Source organism: Balaenoptera physalus (genome assembly GCF_965194825.1).
Source record: "Balaenoptera physalus genome assembly, chromosome: 5".
Taxonomy (NCBI): Eukaryota; Metazoa; Chordata; class Mammalia; order Artiodactyla; family Balaenopteridae; genus Balaenoptera; species Balaenoptera physalus.
In genome coordinates, this window is record NC_138884.1 from 14,752,084 (window position 1) to 14,778,899 (window position 26,816).

A 26,816-nucleotide genomic window follows, 5' to 3' on the forward strand; every position below is an offset into this window, starting at 1 on the left:
TGGCATTTATCACCACTTGAAATACCGTATGTACCTGTTTTATTGCCTATCAGATACACTAAAACGTTAACTCCATGAGGAAACAGTTTACTTTTAACAATAGTTACATCTCTACCTGGAACAGTGTCTGCCATAGAACAGACACTCAATAAATGTTTTTTGAATGAATTAATGAACCTTCAGCATTTTAGCTATCTAGATTGTTTAATGAAATGCTTCCTACTTCATTAAAATATAATCATTACTGTGATCACCGAGCACAGATCAATTAGAAGTATCTGTTGTTTTTCTCTATCTGAGATGCAAAAAAAGAGCTAACCAAAAATAACTGAACTAAGTCCATTGCTGGTTTTTAATATATTATCAATAATCAAACACACTAGACTGGTGATTAATTATGTCTTAGGATCTTTGCCTCAAGGTAAAGAAAAAAATTTAAAAATAGTGTTAATGTTTATGTATTTCAGAGGCTAGTTATTTGATCTATTCTTTTTAGACCGACAATCTCATTCCTCAAGAAATCTTGACAGATGTCTCCCAGTGAAGGTTGGATTCATCAGCATTAATCACACATTCATTTGCTCCAGACACTATACTGGCTTTCAGGAGTCTTCAGGGCTGCAGTGTTCTATATTAAGCTGGGTCGCTCTGATCCAGCTGGTTCTGGAATACTGCCAAAGCTAGGGACATCTTCAAAGGCCTTTTTAAAATTGCAGGGTAGAACTGTATTCTCTAGAGTTTGTGTTCTTCATGACAGAGATGATGATCTTTCTTAACTTTGGACAACATTGTTAATAGATGATTTCTATCTATTTACATCTACAAGAATACACAACACACCTGAAAGGAAAATTTGAATCACTCTTTACATCCCCCAATTTAAACAAATGAGATCCAAAGCACCCTCAGTTTGTTCGCCCAGCATATGTAACAATTTAATCCATTTCTCTGGTCCCATCATACACCTGGCAAGAGAGCATCTAGTAATCTTAATCTTAATCTAATAAGTAATCTTAATCTAGTAAGTAAAACAGCCAATTAAAGGGGAAAATTTTACTCTGTTCACGGTTTCCAGTGAAATGCAGATGATGTTAAAATAAATTTAGGATGTTAGTCTAAAATATTCCTAAGGCTGCCTTAATGAAAAGATGTCTTGATTTGAATGTTGCTTGTAGGTTTGACACACTCAAGTGGTCCTCATTTAATCAGGAAAATAATAAAGTCTCAAATAGGCTAGTAATTTAATCTAGTAATCAGGTATTGACATAAATCCGTAATATTTGAAACCCTTAGATAGGAAGGGACTAGAACAGAAAGAATGGACTTACCAAAAACTGGATTATAAACTTATCTTGAGTTTAAAATATAATGAAATCTGTCTAAAGTGGCGATTGTGATGGTACTGATGGGAAACAAGGTGACATGGTTGAAAATCCATGCGGATTACCCACAATCGCCTTCAAAGTCAATGAAAAAATACCAGACTGCTTTCCAGATATAGTTGTTATATTTGTGGAATTGTCAATTGATCCATGTAATAATAGGCCTTAGTAAAGCTAAGTTCTATTGTACTTCTTTAGTCCTCTCATTTGTAGTGAGGTCAGCTTGGATGTCTTCTTTAATCATCTTTCACCTGGTAGTGACCTATGTAGACTGTTCTTTAAACGGGAAAATGTTCTAGGGTTTTGATGAAACTGTAACAAAATTAAGGGCTTCTCCCTGAGCTAAGCATGCAATAGGCACTCAATAAATTCGATTTTCTTTCATTTTTATGCCGTGTTGTCTGATTTCTGAAATGATGCTTGTATTCAGGTTTGGATTCTATATTGTATTGTCTTATATTTGCTAGACAGGGCCATGAAATAAATAGAACATGTAGAAAAGCTTTTATCCTTGAGTATCTGTTACTGCATATATAGCTTTCATTAAGAACTTGTTTATAACTTTCAAAGGAAATAAAAGGAAAAATTAACTCAGTGAGTCGTGGAGTGGTAGAGTTTAAGAGATTCTCGGCAATGTTATTTTGAAGAATAAAAATAATTCCAAACCAAAAATAAAAAGTAATTCCATACAGAAAAGCACTCACGTTTGGCCAAATAAGTAGCTACTTTCCACTATATAGCACGTTACCTCTCTTTCAACAAGGTTATACTGTTCTTCGTATCTCAAGGGATCTCACAGTTTATAGAGATCAAGTAGTGGGGATGACCTGGAATTCTTGGGCAGGCCTCAAAAAAAGGAATCAGTCTGAAGGATAAAGAGAAGTTTGGTTTAGTCTGTTCATGACTGTATTTATTGTCGTTTATTTAGGCACCTATGGGCAAATATGAAAATGCTTCTTCCGTGTGAGTAAAAGTAATTCCACTATAAACTAGTTTTATAAACCAGTCTCCATTGTTATAATTTGGTATATTACTGTTAAAAGATACACAGCACTTTCCTTGGTTCCTAACTGCCTTCTTGTCTCTCCCTATAACCTCATTCACTGTTATTACTTCCTTCCCTATTTTTCTTTGTACTCTTAGGAAAAAACAAACAGCAACAAAACTATTTATCTCTTTGCAGAAATTCAGATACCATTTTATTTGTTTGTTTGTTTTGAGTAGTTTTAACTTTATCTTTGTATCAAAGAAATGGATGGAGGGTAGACTGGAATGGCAGTGCTCTAAATCTGAGGGAGTTAAGAGCCTCAGTTATGGAATCACACGTACCCAAACTGGAATTCCACCTCTACTATTTACAAGCATTGTTACCATAGAAAAGTGACTTAACCTCTCTGAGCCTCGGATTTATTATCTATAAGATGGAGGAAATAATAGCACCAGAAAGTAGTAACACGGGGCTGAGAAAATTAAGTGAGATAATGAATATAAAAGTGCGTGGCACAGGTCCTCACACACTGTAATACATGATAAATGCTAGCTAGTGGTTTTTCTGTTATTCACAGTGGTTCCTATTCTTTTCTCCCTTACCAATATTCTATTGTAAAAATGTTCAAATATACAGAAAAATTGAAAAAATTGTACAGTGAACACCCATGCATGTTCCACATAGATGCTACAATTAATATTTTACCATACTTGCTTTATCACATATCTGGTCATTTCTCCAGGCCTCTATCCATCTAGCAATCCATCTGTTTTAGTTACTGTTGTGTAACAAGTTCTCCAAAACTTAGTGACTTACCATAGAGCTGTTTTGTTATGCTCATAGATTCTGTGAGTTAGGAATTCAGACAGGGCACAGTGGGGTTGGCTTGTCCTTTCTCTACCATGTCTGTGGCCTCAGCTGGGAAGGCTTGTTGGCTGGGCACTGGAATCATCTGGAATCCCCTTCACTCCCATGTCTGGGGGTTGCCAACATCACACACCATTTTTTGAAAAATTTATTTTTTGCTGAAATATGGTTGGTTTACAATGTTGTTTACTTTCTGGTGTACAGCAAAGTGATTCAGCTATATATAGATAAAGATATAGATTTAGATATAGATATAGATACATAGATATATTATTTGTCATGTTCTTTTCCATTATGGTTTATTACAGGGTATTGAATGTAGATCCCTATGCTCTGCAGTAGGACCTTGTTCTTTATCCATCCTGTATATAATAGTTTGCATCTGCTCATCCCAAACTTCCAATCCCTCCCTCCCCCACCCCCTGGGGCAACCACAAGTCTGTCCTCTATGTCTGTGAGTCTCTTTCTGTTTCATAAACAAGTTTATTTGTGTCATATTTTAGATTCCACATGTAAGTGATATCATATGGTATTTGTCTTTCTCTTTCTGACTTACTTCACTTAGTATGATAATCTCTAGGTCTGTTCATGTTGCTGCAAATGGCATTATTTCATTCTTCTTTATGATTGAGTAGTATTCCATTGTATATATGTACCACATCTTCTTTCAGATACCATTTCTTTTTGGGTTTTTTTTTGGCTGCCCTGAGTGGCCTGCGGGATCTTAGTTCCCCGACCAGGGATTGAACCCGGGCCATGGCAGTGAAAGCGCTGAGTCCTAACCACTGGACTTCCAGGGAATTCCCTCAGATACCATTTTGAATAGTTATATAGGTAATACATGGAGGTAGGAATGACAAGTTTGGAATCTGTTAAACAGGAAGCAAAGTGGAAAAATCTGACATTGAATGATCATTAGCGGAAGTGGGCATTTCCCTTTCCCACCACCTCCCTGGTGTTGGTATAACGTTAATGAAAAAACAGGAGAGAAATCAACTATACTTCAATAAAAAACAAAACAAAACAAAACAAAAACAGAAGAAGAGATTACTCTTTAAAAAAAAAAAAGGCCTAAGGTTTTCTTTGCATTTTTATTTCCTAAGTTCGTATATCAGCCAAACTTCAACCACTAGCTAGGTAACCTTGGACAAGTTACTTAATCTTTCTAAACGTCTCTGTCCTCACCAGAAGTATGATTTAAAATTGTTGTTACCTCTTAGGGTTGTTGCAAGAATATGCACACAAAACATCTAACCTAGTGCATTGTAAACAGTAGGCACAGAAGAAAGAGGACTATTAGTATTTGTTATTCTTCTTAAAAACTAGGTAAGCAAAAACTTCATGCAGTTATACTGAGAAACACACTTATCCCTTTTCTATTGCTCCATCCCACAAGAGAAATTCACTTATTACATAAATATTTATTGAACACCTACTATGTATCAATCACTGTGATAGGTGCTAGGGATATATTGGTGAGCAAGACAAATTCTGCCCTCATGGTGCTTATGGTCTGGAAGGCAAGGGTGACATTAAACAATAATTACTCAAATTATTGTGTAACTACTATCATAACAAGGGCTGTGAATGGAAAGTGCAGGTGCTTTAGAAGTAATAAATGCAGTGTGTGGAGGTGGGTAACTTACTCTGAAGAGTCAGAGAATGCTGCCCCAGGAAAGTGACATTTGAAATGAGATCTAGAGTCAACAAGACAGCTTTGGAGGGGTGGCACTGACGGAATATAGTGAAGTCATTCAAATGTATAAATAAAGCCACAAAAAAGATCTCATTTCAGCTGAAGACATTTTTATTTAAAAGTGATAGAAGAAAATTTCCTCAGGGTCCTTACAGTTGGAAACTATCATTATAGGGTATTACTAGGTTATTAGACTAAACATGAATATTAAGAACATTTTATTTAGGAAAATACATTTAAATGGATTGATTTGTTACAAAGTCAGGTGTCTTATATTTAAAAAGCTAGAATTTTAAAAATCAATCCTACTAAACTTCAGGCTTCTAAGGTGCAACTTGCAAGTGGATAAGGTTTTATTTGCTTTGGGGAGTTTTTTATTTGTTTATATTTTTAGGCATCCGTGAAGTGGAAAGAACGTTGAAACTGACGTCAGGAGGTCTGGGTTCTATTTCTGACTTATTTGCTCACTGGGGAGCCATAGGCAAGGCATTTAAAGTACTGCTTCCTTGGAGATATTACTTACAAAACCCTTGCATGACAGAAGCCTAGCAGAGCAGCACTAGCTAGCTTAGGAGATGACCTGATGGTACGGATTGGGGTCAGAAGGTTCCTGAAACTTCGTTCTTCTTTCATCTGTTTGCTCCTCTTTTCTGGCTTTATGACAGTAAAGAATCAGATGTCTCATTATCTTAAGATTGAAAGGAAAGTAAGAGAAAAGAAAAGACCAGCAGCTTTTGGTAACATCAATGGAAAAAATTAATACGAGCAAAAGTTAACAAGTGTAAAGAGGACATGATGGGAATTGAAAATTTATCACTGCAGCTACATGGCAGTCTTTTATCTTCTGAGCGTGCTTGGGGTCCTGTTGCCAGGAATAATCATACTACCATGAGAACCAACCAAACTATTTCTATTCTCTCAGAATGTTTTTTTCTCCATCTTGCTCTTTTTCCTAAGCAAATTTCTGCCTTCCCACATTCCACACTTTCTTTTTCAGTTTCCTTATCTCTTCTCCTTTGTTTTCTTTGCTTTCTCTCTCGTACTCTTTTCCCTATTCCTTCTACTTTCCGCTTTCTATTGCTTCATCCCACAAAAACACAATCGTTAATTAAAATTCCCTGAATCAAAAATGCATTTCAATAAAAACCTTAACAGTTATAATCAGTTGTTATAACCACATAGAACAATAGCAAACTTGTCAAATAACATAGAAAGGTCATTCCTCATGTTGCCCAGTACTACTTGCAAGGTTTCATTTGCAAGATAGTATCCTCCCACTCACATGGTGGCACTTACGTTTTTTAAGGGAAAAAAAATGTGAAGAGTAAGCACTACATTTATGCTCAATGTGTAGGCCAGTCTGAGCTAAACATATTATTCTCTGGTATTGTCAGATAATGTTATTGTTATTTTGCAGGTGGGCTCTTCAAAGAAATTATTTGTCAATCCAATCCAAATAGTGGTCATAGTTATATAGATAAGAAAATAAACACAGGTAAATAAACCTGAAGGAAAAAAAAGAATAGATTGCCTTAGATTTTGTGGAACTCACCAGGGTATATTTTTATCTTCAAAACTAAGAAGGGAATTATTTGTGGTGAAATTATTTACATCCAACATTATATTTGCATAAAGATAACCAAATGTCATTATTTTGGAGCTGTTACTGATAATGCTATAGCCCAAGAAATCCCTCAGCATCTCCACCATTTGTTACTACATGGTCTACGAGCAAACCATCTTGGAACAGACTAGCAGAGAAGGAAACTGCTCTATATAAATGCCAGAGTCAGAATGTGTGGCAACCCTGAAGGGTACAATGGAGTGCACTCCAATATTATTCTTTGGGTTGGAATTGATTTTTAAGGATTCATGTCAGGAACTTCCCTGGCGGTTCAGTGCTTCCAATGCAGGGTGCACGGGTTCAGTCTCTGGTCAGGGAACTACAATCCCACATGCCACGCGGCACAGCCAAAAAAAAAAAAGAATAAAGTCAGTGGACAAGCTGTTTGATCTAGTCAAATTCTTATGGATCAGCTAGGGTTGGGTTAGAAAGGAAGCCATTTAGAACAAATGAAAGAAGTCCAAAACCTCTGGCTCTGTTAACTAAAGTGTCTCATTTGTTACTTACTGTGAGAGACAGAGAGCTAATGAAACAGAAATTCTAAACCTGTTATCTGAGAGCTCTTTGAAATTGTTTAAATTCTCAACCCTTTGATAAGGAAAAGCTAAGATAGTAACAACAAATTGGTAGAAAGTGCATGCACAAAGGAGAAACAAAAAGTATGTTTTATTAATGTTATAGAGAAACAAATATTAATAGAATCAATAAGCTTGTAAAAAGATGAGAAAAAAAAATTTTTTTGGTGTTCAAGTTGAAAATCTAAGCGAGAACTTTGATTCTTTGGGAAGCCATCCCATAGAGATTGAGTTATAGGCTAGTCTTTCTTTAACAATCCCAGAAAAAAAGCCAGAGTCCTTTCTCTGAAAGCTGGAAAAACAGGAAAAATCTGTATTTGTATTTTGCCTGTAGTCAAGTCTAAATGACCTGAGGAATGGTAGGTGGCACACCCAGGAGTCAATAGTTTCTAAGTAAGATTGCTTCCTAAACGTCAGCAACGGGGCTAGGAGTTTCCTTCCACTGGAAGACATTAATTTCAAATGCTACTCAGGTAGGTAAGCTACAAGCTTAGAAATTGGATATCTTCATAGTGAAGTGTTTTAGTAATGGGAAGAAAGCGGAAATTAGTAACTTTCCGCTTTAGGAAAAGTTGGAAAGAAAGCCCTTGTTAGTGCTTTCCCACCCTGGGCTGGGGAAGGTGTGTTATGAGCATCATAAGTGACCTACTGCAGTAGTCCCCGGCAAGGGAAAAGTCCATCTGGTTACCGCAATAGAGTGAGGCTGTCCTTCACTTCATTCACCTCATTTTGCTCTGATTCTATTCTTGTTGAGCAAACTTCTAAATTTTATTTTTCAATTAGACTTTCCTAGAAGTGAAATGACCTGAACCTTCCAGATTGCTTCACAAGTATCCTTTATTATAAATTAATAACCTGAACTTCTGGGTTTTTTTCATCAGCTTCTAGTGAGATTACTTATAGCACTAATGTGTCCCTGAAAGTCTGTCCGTTCCATAGTTGGACTAATAAAAGTGAATTCTCAACATGCTCAGTTTTCATCGTTGGCCACCTCACGAAGATTTATTTACCCTGAGAGTTTCAATCTGAAAAATCCTGCCAATTGTTTTCCTTTTTTTTTTTACTAACTCTTTAAGAGTAACACGGATGAACTAAAATTCACATTCTTTCACTGAACCAGAAAAATAGTTTGGGAAATCTTGTCATGTATAAAACTTATTTTTGTTTAAAACGATATATAAAACTTTAAAATTATATTATTGATGGTAATCACGGAGGCTGGGTAATGGATACACTGGGAGTTTTTTATATTATTCTTTCTATTTTGTTCATGTTTGAATATTCTACGATAAAAAGTAAAACAAAAACAAACAAAAAGATATATCAGGAGATTTAAAATTCATCTTCAAAGAGCTCTCTAAAATTGAGGTAACGTGATTTGTTCACTGCCTGGATTTTCGGCGTGTTTGTCTCCATAACAAGCGAAACTTGAGCTCAAGTTACTGGGGCAGTGCTCTCAGATGTCTACCAGCTTTGCCTCTGCTCTTTCTTTGCCAGGAGGTACTATATTTGGATTTGTGTGTAACAGGTGATACTTTGGCTCAAGTTGGAATGAACCAACTCATTTCTTTTCCAGGAGGGGTTGATACTTGTTTGCTCATGCGGATCACATTGAACTATCTGTGAAATAGATAGGATTTTGATTCTCCTAGGGGTGTTTCTGCTTTCTCTTAAAATAACTAGACGTTCTCCTTGTACTCTAAGGTCTCTGTACCCTTGTACACCAACAGGATCTCTTATTCAAAACTGATTTATGCTCTTGTCTCTAGGTCAGAAACGCTTAAGTGTTTCAGAGGCTAAGTTCGGAAATGACGACACTAATTTAATTATTATATGTATAATTCACATATTATATTATACTATATAATATTGTATAAGTTCAGTATAAAATTCAAAATAGTATAAATTGAATAAATAGTATAAATAATATACTTTATAAGTAATATAAAATTATATTAAATATAACAGCGAGGCTCCAAACAGTTTTCAAGAAATCTGACCAGATAGAAAACTAGAGATGCCCTGTTTTTTCCCCCCTAAAGATTAAATCCTACGTAAAAAGACTTATCAGCCTTATAAATTTCATTAAAGGAGATGTTCAACTGATGTTAATTTGGAAAATGTGCCTCGTTTATCTCACTGTGGTATTCATTTTGCCTACGTTTTTCACAGTATTTTTTGTCATATTACTTTAATACTATGGTATGTTGAGAGTATTTGTTTAAAAAATTATCAACATTTTCTTTTAATGTTGTATGTAGCTTTGACTAAGATGGCTCTATTAAAATTGATGAAGATGTCCCTATATCAAGTGCCTTGGTTAAATTAAAAAATAAAATAAAATTAGATATTAAAAATATCTAATAGTTTGGTTTTATCTAAACCGAATTTGTGAATATTTTATTTTTCAGATTTAATTTGGATGTTTGACTTTGTATTGATGGAACAACCATATACACATTCTCAAATTTTTCTTCCTATGTTACCGACCAGGGTTCTTGGCCTCCTTAATCAGTAGAAATTAATCAGAAGCCAGACAAGGGGCTTCCCTGGTGGTCCAGTGGGTAAGACTCCATGCTCACAATGCAGGGGGCCTGGGTTTGATCCCTGGTCAGGGAACTAGATCCCGCATGCATGCTGCAACTAAGAAGCCTGCATGCCGCAACAAAAGAAGCCTGCATGCCACAACGTAGATCCCACGTGCCGCAACTAAGACCCAGCACAGCCAAAATAAATATAAAAGAATAAAATTTGAAAGATTAAAAGAAAAGAAAAAAAAAAAAGAAGAAGCCAGATAAGAAATTCAGGCAAGGCTTTACTGGGGCCCCTGCTGCAGCAGGGGGGAGTGAGAACAACAGGTTCCCTTGCTTGCTCTCCCCGGGGCAGAGGGGCGAGCTTGTCCCTTATGTGGGGTGAGGGTAGGGGTGTGTCCAGGGGTCGGCTGGAGGGGTGGCTTAGCGGTTTTGCCCACCCCTTAGGTCGTGTTGTGTGAAGGGGGCATACACAGTACCCTGCTTTTGCTCCAGACTCTTCCAAAGTGGCAGTGGGTTTTTTGGCCTCTTTGTATCTTTTGTCCAGAATTTGCCCTAACTGTGCATGCATGCAGTTATTTTTAGTCCCATATAGTTTCCTTGTATTTGTAGCTCGAGGAGAGGTGTGTCCAGGTACAAGCACTGCAGCATTGCAGCAAAAGGTCCCAGGTCCCAGCCTGTCACATCACCCTATGAGAGACTCTACACACTTATTCTTAACGGGTAAGGGGCCGAAGGTCTCTTCTGAAACTTCTTCCTACTGGACAGGGGCTGCAGACCCTAGCCTACCCTAGAGCTGTATAAGTCCCTCACTGACTGTTCCGAGGACCTGTAGGGACCTGGGCCACTTTCCACTGGAATGGGCTGAACTCCTTGGGCCATCATGAGCCTTACTTCAAACTGTTGGAGCTTAAAAGACACAAACTTAACCAAAAGGTTAAACAAACAAGGGCTAAGAAGGAGAACAATAGCCATTAAAGGGCCAGAAAGGGAAGGAGCCAGGCTAACTTTGAGCTTCCTTAACTGTTGACCAGACAGGGGAGGCGATGTTGCCCCACCAAAATTGTGAAGCCACTCTGCCTGGCATATATTTCCTTCATATTAACTTTTACCTGTCCTGTCCCATTGATCCAAGTGCAGCAGGAAGTATCAATTATCGCACAAACTCTACCTTGTTCTGCCAGAAGGTACTCAAGGGCCAGACAGTTGTCAAGAACCACATCAGCCAAGGAAATAAGAGAAGTCCCAAGTCCCGTTAGGGCTTCAGATAGGAACCAACCCACTACATCATTTTACTTATCTGTTGATGGTGCCTGTCTTTTGAATAGGTATCTCAGATCTTCCACTGGCTCAGAGGTGTATTGTTCTTCTGTTGTGACCTGCGGGGTCTCTGGAGGTAAAAGCTTTAGTCTGGACAAATGTACCTAACTAGATACCCCTTGCATTTTGACGGCAGTAGGGGTGGTTAAAATAACTTTATAGGGGCCCTTCCATTTTGGCAATAGTTGGTCTTGTGGGGGGGGCCTCTTTCCAAGTTTTAAGAAGAACTTGGTCCCTGGGGTTTATTTGTGAAGGAACTGCTCCTTCCTCTGTATTTTTTAGTGGGAGCTGGCAGTGCCTTGTGGGCAGAGTCCTGGGTTGCCTTCTGAACTTGTCCTAGAATAATATATCTCAGGGTCTGGTTCACTTCCTCATCCAGTAGAATGTCAGTAGTAAGAAAAGGCCTCCCTTAGGTCATTTCAAATGGGCAAAGTCTCAGACCACTTCTGGGGGCTACACGGACCCTGAGGGAAGCAATAGGAAGGAAGTTGTTCCAGAGTTCATGAGTTTCTTGGCAGAGCTTTGCTAAGGTTTTCTTTAAAGTATGGTTCATTTTCTCTACCTTCCCTGAAAACTGGGGGTGCCAAGAGGTGTGTAGCTTGTAGTCTATCCCTAGGGCCACTGTGAACCCCTGTGTGATTTTGGCTATAAAAGTGGGCCCGTTATTGCTCTGCAGGGACTTTGGAAGTCCAAACCAAGGAATTATTTCTTTTAAGAGGGACTTACAGACTTCCATAGCCTTTTCAGATCGGGTCGGGTAGGCTTCAACCCATCCTGTGAAAGAATCAACAAACACCAGAAGATATTTATAACCTGATTGTGGGGGAATTTGGGTGAAATCTAACTGCCAGTCTTCCCCCAGTTATGTCCCTCAGTGTTGAATTGGCCTGAGAAACGAAGGGGGGATTGGATGGGTCTGTGGGTTATTAAGGGCACATAAATCACAGGCAAGCATTACTTGTTTTACTGTCCTTTCAAGCCCCTTCCCTGAAAAAGCCTTTTGCATCAAGTCCCATAGTGCACCCCTCCCATAGTGGGTGGTACCATGTAACTCTTAGTGACTTTCCATTGTTGGGCTTCAGGGATTAGAACTTTATCCTCCTTTTTATACCAGCCTGTGCTTCCCTTCTCATAGCCCCATTTCTCAGCATTTTCTTGTTCCTGTGGGGGATACTGGGAAAGGCTAGGGAGTTCAGGGGGGCCAATCACTAGAGCCATAACTTGTTCAGGTTCCTGCAGTCGAACTGCCTGTTTTGCAATTTGATCAGCTTTGCTGTTCCCTTGGCTCACAAAAGAGCCATCCCTCCGATGGCCTCTACAGTGGATTACTGCCACCTGGATCAGAAGCTGCACTGCTTCTAAAAGAGCCAGAATCAAATCTTCATGTTTTATGGGGGGAATTTCTAGCGGTTAACATTCCTCTTTCTTTCCAAATGGCAGCATGAGCATGTAGCACGTGGAACCCATGTTGAGAGTCAGTAAAAATATTTAATTTCTTATCCTTCGCTAATTGCAAAGCTCTCATTAGTGCAATTAGTTCAGCCTCCTGGGCTGATGTCTGGGGTGGCAGGGTCTTGGCTTCTATGACTTCATCTAGACCAACCGTTGGCATACCCCGCCTTGTGGGTTCCCATTTCTACAAAACCGCTCCCATCAGTAAATCATTTGACCTCAGGGCTGTCAAGAGGCTCATCTAGATCAGTCCTGCTGGAGTAAGTTTGTTCTATGGTCTCTATACACTGATGCAGTAAGTCTCCACTCTCGAACGCCAGAAGCAGAGTCGCTGGGTTCAGGGTTTGGCATACCTTTAAGGTAATGTCGGGGGTGTCCATTAGGAAGGCCTGATATCTTGTTAACCTTCCCCCAGTCAACCAATGATGTCCTTTGACCTCCAGCACAGATTGTACCTGATGAGGGGTTAACACATCTAAGTGTCCCAGAATGAGCTTAGAAGACTCATTAACCAACAGGGCTGCGGCTGCTACTGCCCGCAGGCAGCTTGGCCATCCCAGGGCCACTGAGTCCAGTTGTGTTGAAAAGTAAGCCCCTGGTCTCTGATCCGGTCCCAGCTTTTGGGTCAGGACCCCTAGTTCTATCCCTGACCTCTCGTGAACGTGTAGTGTGAAGGGCTTGTCCAAACGTGGAAGCCCCAGTGCTGGTGCTCTACTCAACTCAAGCTCTAGAGTCTCAAAGCCCTGCTGGCGGTCCTTATTCCATTGAAGGGGTTCCCTTTCTCCTCCCTTTAGAGCCTCATATAGGGGTTTGCCCTAAGGCCATAACTTGGAATTCAGACACGACAGAACCCAGCCATCCCAAGAAAGCCTCGGAGTTGCCTCTTTGTGGTTGGAGATGGTAATGCACTAATTGCTGTTTTCCTGTCTGTGGCCAGGGCCCGTGCCCCTGGGGTCAAAACAAATCCTAAATATTGAACCCATTGTTGTGAGATCTGAGCCTTGGGAGTAGAGGCTTTATATCCCCTTTTAGCCAGAAAATTTAGGACCCTAAAGTGTTTTGATCTGAATCTTGTTTGGTCTCACTAATTATCAATAAATCATCAACATACTGTAGCAGAGTTCCCTTCTCAAGGCTCAGTTCCCTCAGTTCCCTTGCTAATGCGTTTCCAAAAAGATGGCGGCTGTCCTGAAAACCCTGCGGAAGGGTTTATATGTCCATGCATATTGGGTACCTCCAGGGTGTCAGGGTCCCTCCATTCAAAGGCAAAAAGGTATTGAGAGTCTGGATGTAGGGGAATACAGAAAAATGCATCTTTGAGGGCCGAAACAGAGGAATACTGGATGCTCCCTGGCACTTGGGCGAGGAGGGTGTGTGGGTTTGGCACCAGTGTGTGAGCAGGGATGACGGCCTCATTCACTGCTCATAAGGCTTGCACAAACCGATACTCCCCGTTAGGCTTCTGAATGGAAAGGATTGGGGTGGTGCAAGGGGATTGGCAGGGCCTAATGAGTCCGTGTTTTAGGAATTTGCTGAGCAGCGGTTGGATTCCCCTTAGGGCCTCAGGCTTTAAAGGATACTGTCTCTTCCAGGGGTATTTTCCCCAGGCCTTAATCTTGTTTTTATTGGGGGAACACGTTTTGCCCTTCCTGGCACCGAGGTATCCCAAGCTGCAGAATCTACTTGTTCTCTAATTTCTTGAGGGGTGTCTTATCCCAGTTACATTTACCTAAAAATGTAATCATATCAGATTTTTTTCCCTGTTGACAGATTTTATAACAGAAACAATATGCACTTATTGACTTCCAGGAACCCTAGGTACAATGAAAGTATTGTACTTTATGTTGATGACCCTAAAACAGGTCCGTATTAATTAAATGCACAAGTTTAAGCTAGACAAGTTAATTTCTATACAACCAGAGATCTCATAGTTTTCCCGCTTGAATTTATTTATTTATTTATTTAAAAATCTTTAATTAATTAATTTATTTATTTTTGGCTGCGTTGGGTCTTCATTACTGCGTGCGGGCTTTCTCTAGTTGTGGTGAGCGGGGTCTACTCTTTGTTGCGGTGTGCGGGCTTCTCACTGCGGTGGCTTCTCTTGTTGTGGAGCATGGGCTTTAGGCGCACGGGCTTCAGTAGCTGGGGCACACGGACTCAGTAGTTACGGCTTGCAGGCTCTAGAGTGCAGGCTCAGTAGTTGTGGCTCACGGGCTTAGTTGCTCCGCGGCATGTGGGATCTTCCCAGACCAGGGCTCGAACCCGTGTCCCTTGCATTGGCAGGCGGATTCTTTTTTTTTAATTTTTAATTATTTATTTATTTATTTATTTATTTATTTTTGGCTGTGTTGGGTCTTCGTTTCTGTGCGAGGGCTTTCTCTAGTTGTGGCAAGTGGGGGCCACTCCTCATCGCGGTGCGCGGGCCTCTCACTATCGCGGCCTCTCTTGCTGCGGAGCACAGGCTCCAGACGCGCAGCCTCAGTAGTTGTGGCTCACGGGCCTAGCTGCTCTGCGGCATGTGGGATCTTCCCAGACCAGGGCTCGAACCCGTGTCCCCTGCATTGGCAGGCAGACTCTCAACCACTGCGCCACCAGGGAAGCCCAGCAGGTGGATTCTTAACCACTGAGCCACCAGGGAAGCCCTCCCCCCCCCACCAGCTTGAATTTAAAATGGTCCTCTTTTTTTTTTTTTTCCTCAGTCTGGGGACTGCAGATGAATCAGGTAGTTCCTGAGAGCCCAGGCGGAACAGTTACATTGCAAAGGTGGAGGAGAGAGATGCAAGCCCCTCCAGCTCAGGCAGAATAGTTATATTGCAAGAGCAGAGGCAGGAAAAAGGCAAGCTCCTGTCTTTTCTTTTTGTTCTTTAAAATCCCACTAAGTAACCCAAGGCTAGAGTCTCAGGCAACGCGGGCTGCATTGGTATTTCAAGGCTTAAGTGCTCCACCATGACCACAATGTCAGCAGAGACTTGCAGGAGCAGTTGGACACACAAAACCACAACACAAACAAAGATACCAATCACGAAACTTAAAGACACAAGCAAGAAGTTTTCAGGATAAAGGGGATGGGAGTGCAGGTGCGAGGACCAAGGGAGAGGTAAAGGGAGGGGGGACAGAAAAGACTGAAAAAGAGAAAGAGACAGAAAGAGAGAGATTGCCTTTTCAACCCCTCCCCTGCGCGTGTCTATTCAGGCACCGACCTGCGTGCTTCCAGAAAGGGCCAGGGAAGGAGAAAGCACCCTGTCCACTACCCACCGGCGTGATCGAGCCCAGAAACCAGCCAGTTGTACGTTGTCTGTGGGTCCCCAACCAACAGGTGAGACCCTCACCCACGGGTACACCAGTATACAGAAACCTGCGCTTCAGCCGGTTCCCAACGGGACTTCTCTTGGTGGCAGGAAAATAAAGGTGAGAATATCGGGATGATCGGCCTTCCAGCTACTACACGACATGAGGTTTGAACCTCTATCGCTCTCATAAATCTCCTGTCAGGAAGAGCCCGCTGGACCAAGGTCTGCACCGTGTGAGGCGAGCCTGTCCCGCCTCTGCTTGTCACCTGTCAAGGTGAGCCGTTGCCGGCCAGAGGGAGCAGGTTTCGCAAGCTGAGAGGAGTGACGCTGTAGCTGCCCGATGTCCACTCTCTCGGAAGGACAGGACAGAAGTAGGAGAGGACAGAGAGAGGAGAGGACAGAGAAGCAGAGAGATTTCAGGAGAGGGAACGGGACAAAGGTGAGGGGAAAAGGACAAAGGGGAGGGGGGAAGTGTTGCCTCAATGAGGGTACTGAGGCCCCTCAGGGGCCAGGAGGGTGGACTTACGAAAAGTGGTGATGCTGAAACAAGAGGTCCAGGCCGCTGCTTGTCACCCACAGGGAAGCTGCGTTCGGTGGTCCCGGAGGTGCCCAGATCCTCTCCCCATGCTGGGCGCCACAAAGTATGTTACTGACCAGGGCTCTTGGCTTCCTCAAGCAATAGAAATTGATCAGAGACCAGATAAGAAATTCAGGCAAGGCTTTACTGGGGCCCCTGCTGCAGCAGCGGGGAGTGAGAACAACAGGTTCCCTTGCTCGCTCTCCCCGGGGCGGAGGGCCGAGCTTGTTCCTTATGTGGGGTGAGGGTAGGGGGTGTGTCCAGGGGTCGGCTGGAGGGGTGGCTTAGGGGTTTTGCCCACCCGGTAGGTCGTGTTGTGTGCAGGGGGCATGCGCTGTGCCCTGCTTTGCTCCAGGCTCTTCCAAAGTGGCAGTTGGGTTTTTTGGCCTCTTTGTATCTTCTGCCCAGAATCTGCCCTAACTGTGCATGCATGCAGTTATTTTTAGTCCCATATAGTTTCCTTGTATTTTGTAGCTCGAGAAGAGGTGTGTTCAGGTGCAAGCACTGCAGCATTGCAGCAAAGGGTCCTGGGTCCCAGCCTGTCTCACATAGAGAAATTCATTTAGGTTCTGTGGAGATTTTAATTTGACTTTTTAAAAACTCTTTTTCACATACTGAAAGATATGTTATTATTACAAGGCCTTTTTCTGTAGGGAAAGCTATAAATCTTCATAGAAATAATGGTTTCAGATTAAAATATTTAAAGAAAATTTTCCTTATGATCAAGTTTAGAGTTTTCTCTCTTAATCCTGAAATGACCTTTATTATGATCAATCTTTTTATCTTATTGTAACTTATTCACCTAATAGTTATGCGAAGACATAAAAATCATCAAGTTTACAAACTGAATTAGACCCACACTGGGCTGAATCAGACTTGCTTGAAAAGAAATTTTCAGAGATACAAATTTTCATAATATACTCTGTAAAAGCACCCACTTATTTTACATGTGCTCTGTAGTCAAATATTTTGGTCTCAAAAACTAGCTCTGCCTATACTAGCCAGCTGTATGACTGTAAGTTATATTAGCTCTGTACTTTCATTTCCTATCTGAAAATAATAGTACCTAACTCCTCTGGTTGCTATGAGGATGAAATACATATAAAGGATTCAGAAGAGTATCTAGCTACTAGTATTTAATAAGTAAGAGTTATTGTTCATAATTTTAATTTGTTCCATATATATTTGTTATGTGTATATGCCAATGTATATAACAATGTTACATGTATTAATATATACAAAAAATGCTACTCTTAATTTTCAGTTTATTAGAAAAGTAAAATGTTTTCAGAGAAAATTTGAAAAGCACAAAAAGCAAATAGAAGTAAAATATAATTATACCAAGTTTCACTACCCAGAGGCAACCATTGATAGCATTTATATCTAGACTTCTTCCAGAATTTTTAAAATATAAGATTTCATGTCTAAAGTAATAATATTTAAGTAAAAATGGATGAATTTTGTTATTTATATATCAAAAACTGCAGTTATTTTGTTAAAGCTTTTAATTCTGAGAAGAAGCAGGCATCGAACTTTGGCTAAAGAATAGTTTAAAGATATATTGTTGTATGAAATAATCAGATTATGAAGATAGTTAAAGATTCCAGTTTCGTATATCATAGATTTTAAAAAATGTCTTGTTTACTTTCTTCATTAGTTAACCTTTTCACAGCTGGCAGAAAATGGCTTTGAGTAATTTCCTAGAATTAGTTTTATGAAAATAAATGCCAATAAATATGTGCATATTACATACTGGCAGAATTTGATGTGATGTATATTCCATTTTCAGTGGAATTAAGTATAGTTTTGGTTTATGTTATTGATCCATATTTATTCCTTCATATCATTCCTTATCTTAAAAATAATTCTATGCTTTAATCAGATTTTTGATGAATTGATTCATCATTCTTAGTACAGCATCCCTTACATTTTGGCTAGGAATGACATGCTTTAATGCATTCCACTATGACTACACATGTGGACACCTTCCAATGAAAATATTAGTTTCTTTGCTTTTCCCAGAGTATGTAAATGGTTTTAAAAATACTTAGTAGAGGTACTATTTTTTGGGTGGAGAGATTTTACTGTAAATAAAGCTTGCTATGATTAGATTTCCTCAAGGATCTTTCCAATTGAAAATACCACTTGCTTAAATGACCTTATTTGTACACTAGTCTTGTTAATAATTATGTCCTCATAGCTCCACCATTGATGGGAGAGACACATGGAAAAGCATGAGAAATTCTAAACTCAGACAATGTGAAAAACTACCTAATGGATCAGTAAAGATTACATCAGTGGTTTGGGACAAAACCATACTTAAAGAAATTTAGATTTAAACACCAATTAAATTAAAATTAATTTGGGGCTAATATAAGTTTATATTATTATGATGAATTTAGTCAATTCATGTAGTTTTAAAAAAAATGCATGTGGCTTTATTCTCATTATAGATATATTAAATATTCTGTAAAAATCTGAAATTTAGAAAATTATAAAGGAAAAAATAACAGCCTCATAATCCCATCTCCCAAAGATGACCACTGTATATACTTTATTATATATACATAGACAAGATCTTGATTTAAGAAGTATTTTATTTGTGATAAATAATTGCAATTTTTACTAGCTCTTTTACTGGTTAGAAAATTGACAATATAGAAAGAAAATATTTATTTCCAGATTTTAAGTGACAGTGAGTCATCACACAACATTTTAATAATGGGAATGCTTCTAAACAACTGAAAATGCTTAATATAAAGTCACCCATTAAAAAAATCCAAAAAGCAAAATCTAATATTTTCCCTCAAATGAGTTTGCTTTTAAAATCACTTATATCAACAGAATATGAGACATGGTAAATGCTCAGTAAGTAAGCATGCATAGCATTGTAATGATTTATCCAGGGTGGTGATGATAAAAAGAATCACCAACAATGTTATCAGTCAGGATCTTGAGAGGAAACAGATGGTACCCTCAAAGGTATTTAATTGAAAATAACTTAACAAAGGGACACTGTATAGAGGTGTCGGCACAGTGTATTCTCCAAAAATGACCTAATACCTTTTATAAGTAAAATCTTTCTAAGTGGGCACTCTCACAGTGTGCCTTCTAAACCTTTTTTCTTCACATTTTCCTTAACTCATTTAGTACAAATGTGCAAGATGTTATACATGGAAAGCTAACAATTTTCAAATTTATCTCTTTTTGGTTTCCTAACACACTTCTTCTTAACTCTTTTTACATGAAGGTAAATTGGAAACAGGAAAATGAATAAGATTTCTTCCCAGCCTGTTTTGCCTCCCGGGCCAGGGAGATTGATGTCTTGGTAGTACCAACTAATAGGAAAGTTATGCTGAAGGCCCATTTCTTACTTTCTTGACTCTCTTCAAATAATGTTTTTCTTCAGCTTTTTCAATGATTGACCTACATGCTTTGTTTCTATCTCATCTCCAAAATCATACATTGGTCTATCCTTTCAAATTCCCCCAGACTCCTCAAAGAAATGATTTTATCTGAGCAAAACATCAGACTGGCTAAACCTGGATCTTATCATGAGGAATATTCCTCCCCTTCTGCAATCTCAAACTTGGAGCTCCTGAGGACTTTTTTCAGTGTCTTTACTATCTACCCTTCTCATTGATACCCCTCACTTACCAATTGGATTTTTTTGCTTACTGGAAATTGCCAGTGAAATGCATACTCATTTTAATACTTGCCACTCTTTCTTCAGTATCAGTCAGTTATTAATACCACCCCCAAAACCCAGACTTGAAACTTGAAAGCTAGTTTTAACAAGCTGAAACTTCTTTTTAACTTCTTCCTCAAGCACACGTTTACTCAGATACCTAAGCTTCACGGATCTGAGAGTCTTTCTCATCCATTTCTTTCTTTCCATTCTCTGTGCCTGTTTTAGTTCTGGCCCTTCTCCCAGGAGTCAGTAGTAAGCTTTAGAATGACAGTATGCCTTTCTCCCTAGATGACCAAATGTTTCTTTAGGTATTAAAATAGTTAATACTTCCTCTCCATTCCAGATATTAAACGTTAAATACTCATACCTATGAGTGGTTTATTTATCTTTCAGGATTAGGACTTAAAAGATAAATTGACTTAGAGTAGTGTAGGAACTTTTTAAAGACTGGCACTTTATAGTTTATTGGGTGCAACTGTAAAAGCTCATCACAACCATGCCATCTTATAATTTAAAGTTTCTGTTATTTTTGAAGTACTGTAAGAGGATTCTGAGTCATACATCAGATAATAAAATGTTGGAGCAAACAATTATACATGGAGGTAAATACTGTTTAGGTGGAATATTCTTAAAAACTATTCCTGCTACATTAGTTAATCTTTTGATCTACTTTTCTTTTCTAATTTAGCTTTTTGTGCACTGGTTTTGATAAAGTGACGCTAATATGGTTTTCTTTGTGGTGAGTGCCTCATTGCTTAGGCCATAGTGTTAATGAGGTTAAGGACGTTGGTCTGATTTCCCAATGGTTCAGTTATCTTCCTGCAAGTCTGTAGTCACAGACTGACCTTCAAACCATGGCCAACCATTTCATAAATGTTAGTCATGAGGGAGACAGAGTAGGGGAGTCAGAATGGCTCAGTGTCAATTCATTCTAAAGCAAGTTAAGGCAGATGCCCTACCAAAAGTGGTTTAGGAGTTTTGTCTTCTCTTGTTTAGAAGTAACTCAGCATTTATTTAATTTCCATAATTTGCTACAGATTGCACCTCTATGGCCCTCAACAATGTTAGTTGCTATAGCTTTCCACCTTCTTTCTCTGGTCTTTAAGCTGGATGGCTTACTGAATTTACTGAGATGCAGTGTGTTGAGATGAAAAGGGCACGGTTTTTGGAGTCAGACCCTCTGCTCTACTTCTATCACTATTTAGTTGTGTGCCCGTGGTTAAATTTCTTAATCTCCAACTTTCTGATTCTTCCTTGGAAAAAAATACCTACTTTATATGGTTGTAAGAATAAAATAATATACATGAGTCAAGAAATAGTACCTGCATAATAAATGCTAAAGTTCTCTATTTGTCTTTTGTGATACATAAATAAATCTAATCAATTGGTTAGGAAAGTTTCATACGGCTACCTTTTTTTTTTTAACATCTTTAGTGGAGTATAATTGCTTTACAATGGTGTGTTAGTTTCTGCTGTATAACAAAGTGAATCAGCTATACATATACATATATCCCCATATCCCCTCCCTCTTGTGTCTCCCTCCCACCCTCCCTATCCCACCCCTCTAGGTGGTCACAAAGCACAGGGAGCTGATCTCCCTGTGCTATGCAGCTGCTTCCCACTAGCTATCAATTTTACATTTGAGGCTACCATTTATTTAACACCTACTTAGTGCCAAGCACGCTTTATATATATATTATCTCTACTCCTCATGATAACCTCAAAAGGTAATTTACAGTTATTCCTTTTAAGACGAGGAAACTGAGATAAGTTGCTGCTATCTGGGATGCATGGTTTTCACTGAAGCACAGGACAAGTAAATTGGGGATATAGGGATATTTCTAGGGAAGTGGTTTTTAAGCATTATAGTTGAATGATTACCTGGAGGGGGGTTGTTTGTTAAAAAGGCAGACTCTTGGGGCCCATCTGCAAGGATCCTCGGTCTGGAGCCCAGGAAATTGCAGTTTTAACAAGCTGTCTGTGCCATTTTGATACAGTTGGTTCTTTGGAGGGCACTTAAATAAATATCAACCTATGCATCATTATTGAATTTGGTTCATTTCCCTTACACCCCCGGCTTTAAACTGTGGTAGGAGGAGGAGGAGAATTCAGAGGCAGGCTATCGCCTGCAGGCTAACACTAATTTGCATAGGTAAATAACACTCTCAACTCTTCATTACCTAAAGATACTTACCCTCTAGTGATACCTCTATACACTGCCTGCAGTTCTTGATGTCTTGTCAACCTGGATTCATTCAGGCTCTAACTGTATTAGCAGCAAACAGATGAGGAGAAGCAGAGATGGGACTGTTACAGGGTAATTCCAGAAATTGCCCTGTGGAACTGTTACAAGCTGCAATCTTTTGCAACTTCAATTTTCTTGACTGTAAATGGGATGACACTTGTCATATAAAGTTATTGTAAGGATTACTACACTGTCTAGCACATGGCAGGTATTATAAGTGGCAGGTGTTATTATTTATTTATTTATTTATTTATTTATTTATTTATTTATTTTTGTGAGATATCAAACATGATGACAAATATTAAAGCACTCTATAAACCAGCTCACATTAGGAAACCCTTCCCTCCAACGTAATCTTTTGGAGAATGTGAAGAAAACTGTGGACTATAGCCATCCAGTGAAAATATAATAATGCCAGTCAACATAGGTAATTTAAAAAGTCTCAGATTTGGTTCAAGATGGCAGAGTAGAAGGACGTGCTCTCACTCCCTCTTGCGAGAGCACCGGAATCACAACTAACTGCTGAACAATCATCAACAGGAAGACACTGGAACTCACCAAAAAAGATACCCCACATCCAAAGACAAAGGAGAAGCCATAGTGAGATGGTAGGAGGGGTGCAATCACAATAAAATCAAATCCCATAACTGCTGGGTGGGTGACTCACAAACTGGAGAACAGTTATACCACAGAAGCCCACCCACTGGAGTCAAGGTTCAGAGCCCCACGTCAGGCTTCCCAACCTGGGAGTCCGGCAATGGGAGAAGGAATTCCTAGAGAATCAGACTTTGAAGCCTAGTGGGATTTGATTGCAGGACTTCAACAGGACTGGGGGAAACAGAGACTCCACTCTTGCAGGGCACACACAAAGTAGTGTGCACATCGGGACCGGAAGAAGGAGCAGTGACCCCATAGGAGACTGAACAAGATCCACCCGCTAGTGTTGGAGGGTCTCCTGCAGAGGCGGGGGGCGGCTCTGTCTCACCATGAGGACAAGGACACTGGCAGCAGAAGTTCTGGAAAGTACTCCTTGGCGTGAGCCCTCCCAGAGTCCGCCATTAACCGCAGCAAAGAGCCTGGATAGGCTCCAGTGTTGGGTCGCCTCAGGCCAAACAACCAACAGGGAGGGAACCCAGCCCCACCCATCAACAGACAAGCGGATTAAAGTTTTACTGAGCTCTGCCCACCAGAACAATAGCCAGCTCTACCCACCACCAGTCCCTCCCATCAGGAAACTTGCACAAGCCGCTTAGATAGCTTCATCCAAGAGTACAGACAGCAGAAGCAAGAAGAACTACAGTCCTGCAGCCTGTGGAACAAAAACCACATTCACAGAAAGATAGACAAGATGAAGAGGCAGAGGGCTATGTACTAGATGAAGGAACATGATAAAACCCCAGAAAAATAACTAAATGAAGTGGAGATAGGCAACCTTCCAGAAAAAGAATTCAGAATAATGATAGTGAAGATGATCCAGGGCCTCGGAAAAAGAATGGAGGCAAAGATCGAGAAGATGCAAGAAATGTTTAACAAAGACCTAGAAGAATTAAAGAACAAACAAACAGAGATGAACAATACAATAACTGAAATGAAAACTACACTAGAAGGAATCAATAGCAGAATAACTGAGGCAGAAGAACGGATAAGTGACCTGGAAGACAGAATGGTGAAATTCACTGCTGCGGAACAGAATAAAGAAAAAAGAATGAAAAGAAATGAAGACAGCCTGAGAGACCACTGGGACAACATTAAACGCAACAATATTCGCATTATAGGGGTCCCAGAAGGAGAAGAGAGAGAGAAAGGACCAGAGAAAATATTTGAAGAGATTATAGTCGAAAACTTCCCAAACATGGGAAAGGAAATAGCCACCCAAGTCCAGGAAGCGCAGAGAGTCCCATACAGGATAAACCCAAGGAGAAACATGCCGAGACACAGAGTAATCAAATTGGCAAAAACTAAAGACAAAGAAAAATTACTGAAAGCAGCACGGGAAAAATGACAAATAATATACAAGGGAACTCCCATAAGGTTAACAGCTGATTTCTCAGCAGAAACTCTACAAGCCAGAAGGGAGTGGCATGATAAACTTAAAGTGATGAAAGGGAAGAACCTACAACCAAGATTACTCTACCCGGCAAGGATCTCATTCAGATTCAGTGGAGAAGTCAAATGCTTTACAGACAAGCAAAAGCTAAGAGAATTCAGCAACACCAAACCAGCTGTACAACAAATGCTAAAGGAACTTCTCTAAGTGGGAAACACAAGAGAAGAAAAGGACCTACAAAAACAAACCCAAAACAATTAAGAAAATGGTAATAGGAACATACATATCAATAATTACCTTAAACGTGAATGGATTAAATGCTCCAACCAAAAGACATAGGCTCGCTGAATGGATACAAAAACAAGACCCATATATATGCTGTCTACAAGAGACCCACTTCAGACCTAGGGACATATACAGACTGAGAGTGAGGGGATGGAAAAAGGTATTCCATGCAAATGGAAATCAAAAGAAAGCTGGAGTAGCAATACTCATATCAGATAAAATAGAATTTAAAATAAGGAATGTTACAAGATACAAGGAAGGACACTACATAATGATCAATGGATCAATCCAAGAAGAAAATATAACAATTATAAACATATATGTACCCAATACAGGAGCACCTCAACACATAAGGCAACTGCTAACAGCTAGCTATAAAAGAGGAAATCGACAGTAGCACGATAACACTGGGGGACTTTAACACCTCACTGACACCAATGGACAGATCATCCAAAATGAAAATTAATAAGGAAACACAAGCTTTAAATGACACAATAGACCAGATAGATGTAATTGATATTTATAGGACATTCCATCCAAAAACAGCAGATTACACTTTCTTCTCAAGTGCGCACAGAACATTCTCCAGGATAGATCACATCTTGGGTCACAAACCAAGCCTCAGTAAATCTAAGAAAATTGAAATCATATCAAGCATCTTTTGTGACCACAATGCTATGAGATTAGAACTCAATTACAGGGAAAAAAACGTAAAAAACACAAACACGTGGGGGCTAAACAATACGTTACTAAATAACCAGGAGATCACTGAAGAAATCAAAGAGGAAATCAAAAAATACCTAGAGACAAATGACAGCGAAAACACGACAACCCAAAACCTATGGGATTCAGCAAAGCAGTTCTAAGAGGGAAGTTTATAGCTATACAATCCTACCTCAAGAAACAAGAAAAATCTCAAATAAACAATCTAACCGTACACCTAAAGGAACTAGGGAAAGAAGAACAAACAAAATCCGAAGTTAGTAGAAGAAAATAAATCATAAATATCAGAGCAGAAATAAATGAGATAGAAACAAAGAAAACAATAGCAAAGATCAATAAAACTAAAAGCTGGTTCTTTGAGAAGATAAACAAAATTTATAAACCATTAGCCAGATTCATCAAGAAAAAGAGGGAGAGGACTCAAATCAATAAAATTAGAAATGAAAAAGGAGAAGTTACAACAGACACTGCAGAAATACAAAGCATCCTAAGAGACTGCTATAAGCAACTCTATGCCAATAAAACAGACAACCTGGAAGAAATGGACAAATTCTTAGAAAGGTATAACCTTCCAAGACTGAACCAGGAAGAAACAGAAAATATGAACAGACCAATCAGAAGTAATGAAATAGAAACTGTGATTAAAAATCTTCCAACAAACAAAAGTCCAGGGCCAGGTGGTTTCACAGGTGAATTCTATCAAATATTTAGAGAAGAGCTAACACCCATCCTTCTCAAACTCTTCCAAAAAATTGCAGAGGAAGGAACACTCCCAAACTCATTCTAGGAGGCCACCATCACCCAGATACCAAAACCAGACAAAAATACTACAAAAAATAGAAAATTACAGGCCAATATCACTGATGAATATAGATGCAAAAATCCTCAACAAAATACTAGCAAACAGAATCCAACAACACATTAAAAGGACCATACACCATGAGCAAGTGGGATTTATCCCAGGGATGCAAGGATTCTTCAATATGTGCAAATCAATCAATGTGATAAACCATATTAACAAATTGAAGAAGAAAAACCATATGATCATCTCAGTAGATGCAGAAAAAGCTGTTGAGAAAATTCAACACGCATGTATGATAAAAACTCTCCAGAAAGTGGGCATAGAGGGAACGTATCTCAACATAATAAAGGCCATATACGACAAACCCACAGCAAACATCATTCTCAATGGTGAAAAACTGAAAGCATTTCCTCTAAGATCAGGAACAAAACAATGATGTCCTCTCTCACCACTACTAGTCAACACAGTCTTGGAAGTCCTAGTCATGGCAATCAGAGAAGAAAAAGAAATAAAAGGAATACAAATTGGAAAAGAAGAAGTAAAACTGTCACTGTTTGCAGGTGACACGATACTATACATAGAGAATCCTAAACTGCCACCAGAAAACTACTAGAGCAAATCAATGAACTTGGCAATGTTGCAGGAAAAAAAATTAATGCCACAGAAATCTCTTGCATTCCTATACACTAATGATGAAAAATCTTAAAGAGAAATTAAGGAA

The 26,816-nt window shown here is 39.4% G+C and overlaps 1 protein-coding gene across 8 annotated transcripts in view; it reads right to left on the reverse strand.

Annotated features, from left to right (window-relative positions):
• The window catches only part of HPGDS (hematopoietic prostaglandin D synthase), a 159,037-nt gene extending 134,688 nt beyond the window's left edge, over nt 1-24,349 (reverse strand). For all 8 annotated transcript variants that reach the window (XM_082461868.1, XM_082461876.1, XM_082461870.1 and 5 more), the window contains exon 1: nt 23,173-24,349. The gene's annotated coding sequence lies outside the window, so the exon portion shown is untranslated. The remainder of the gene's footprint in view (nt 1-23,172) is intronic.
• Between the last annotated feature and the right edge of the window lie 2,467 nt (nt 24,350-26,816).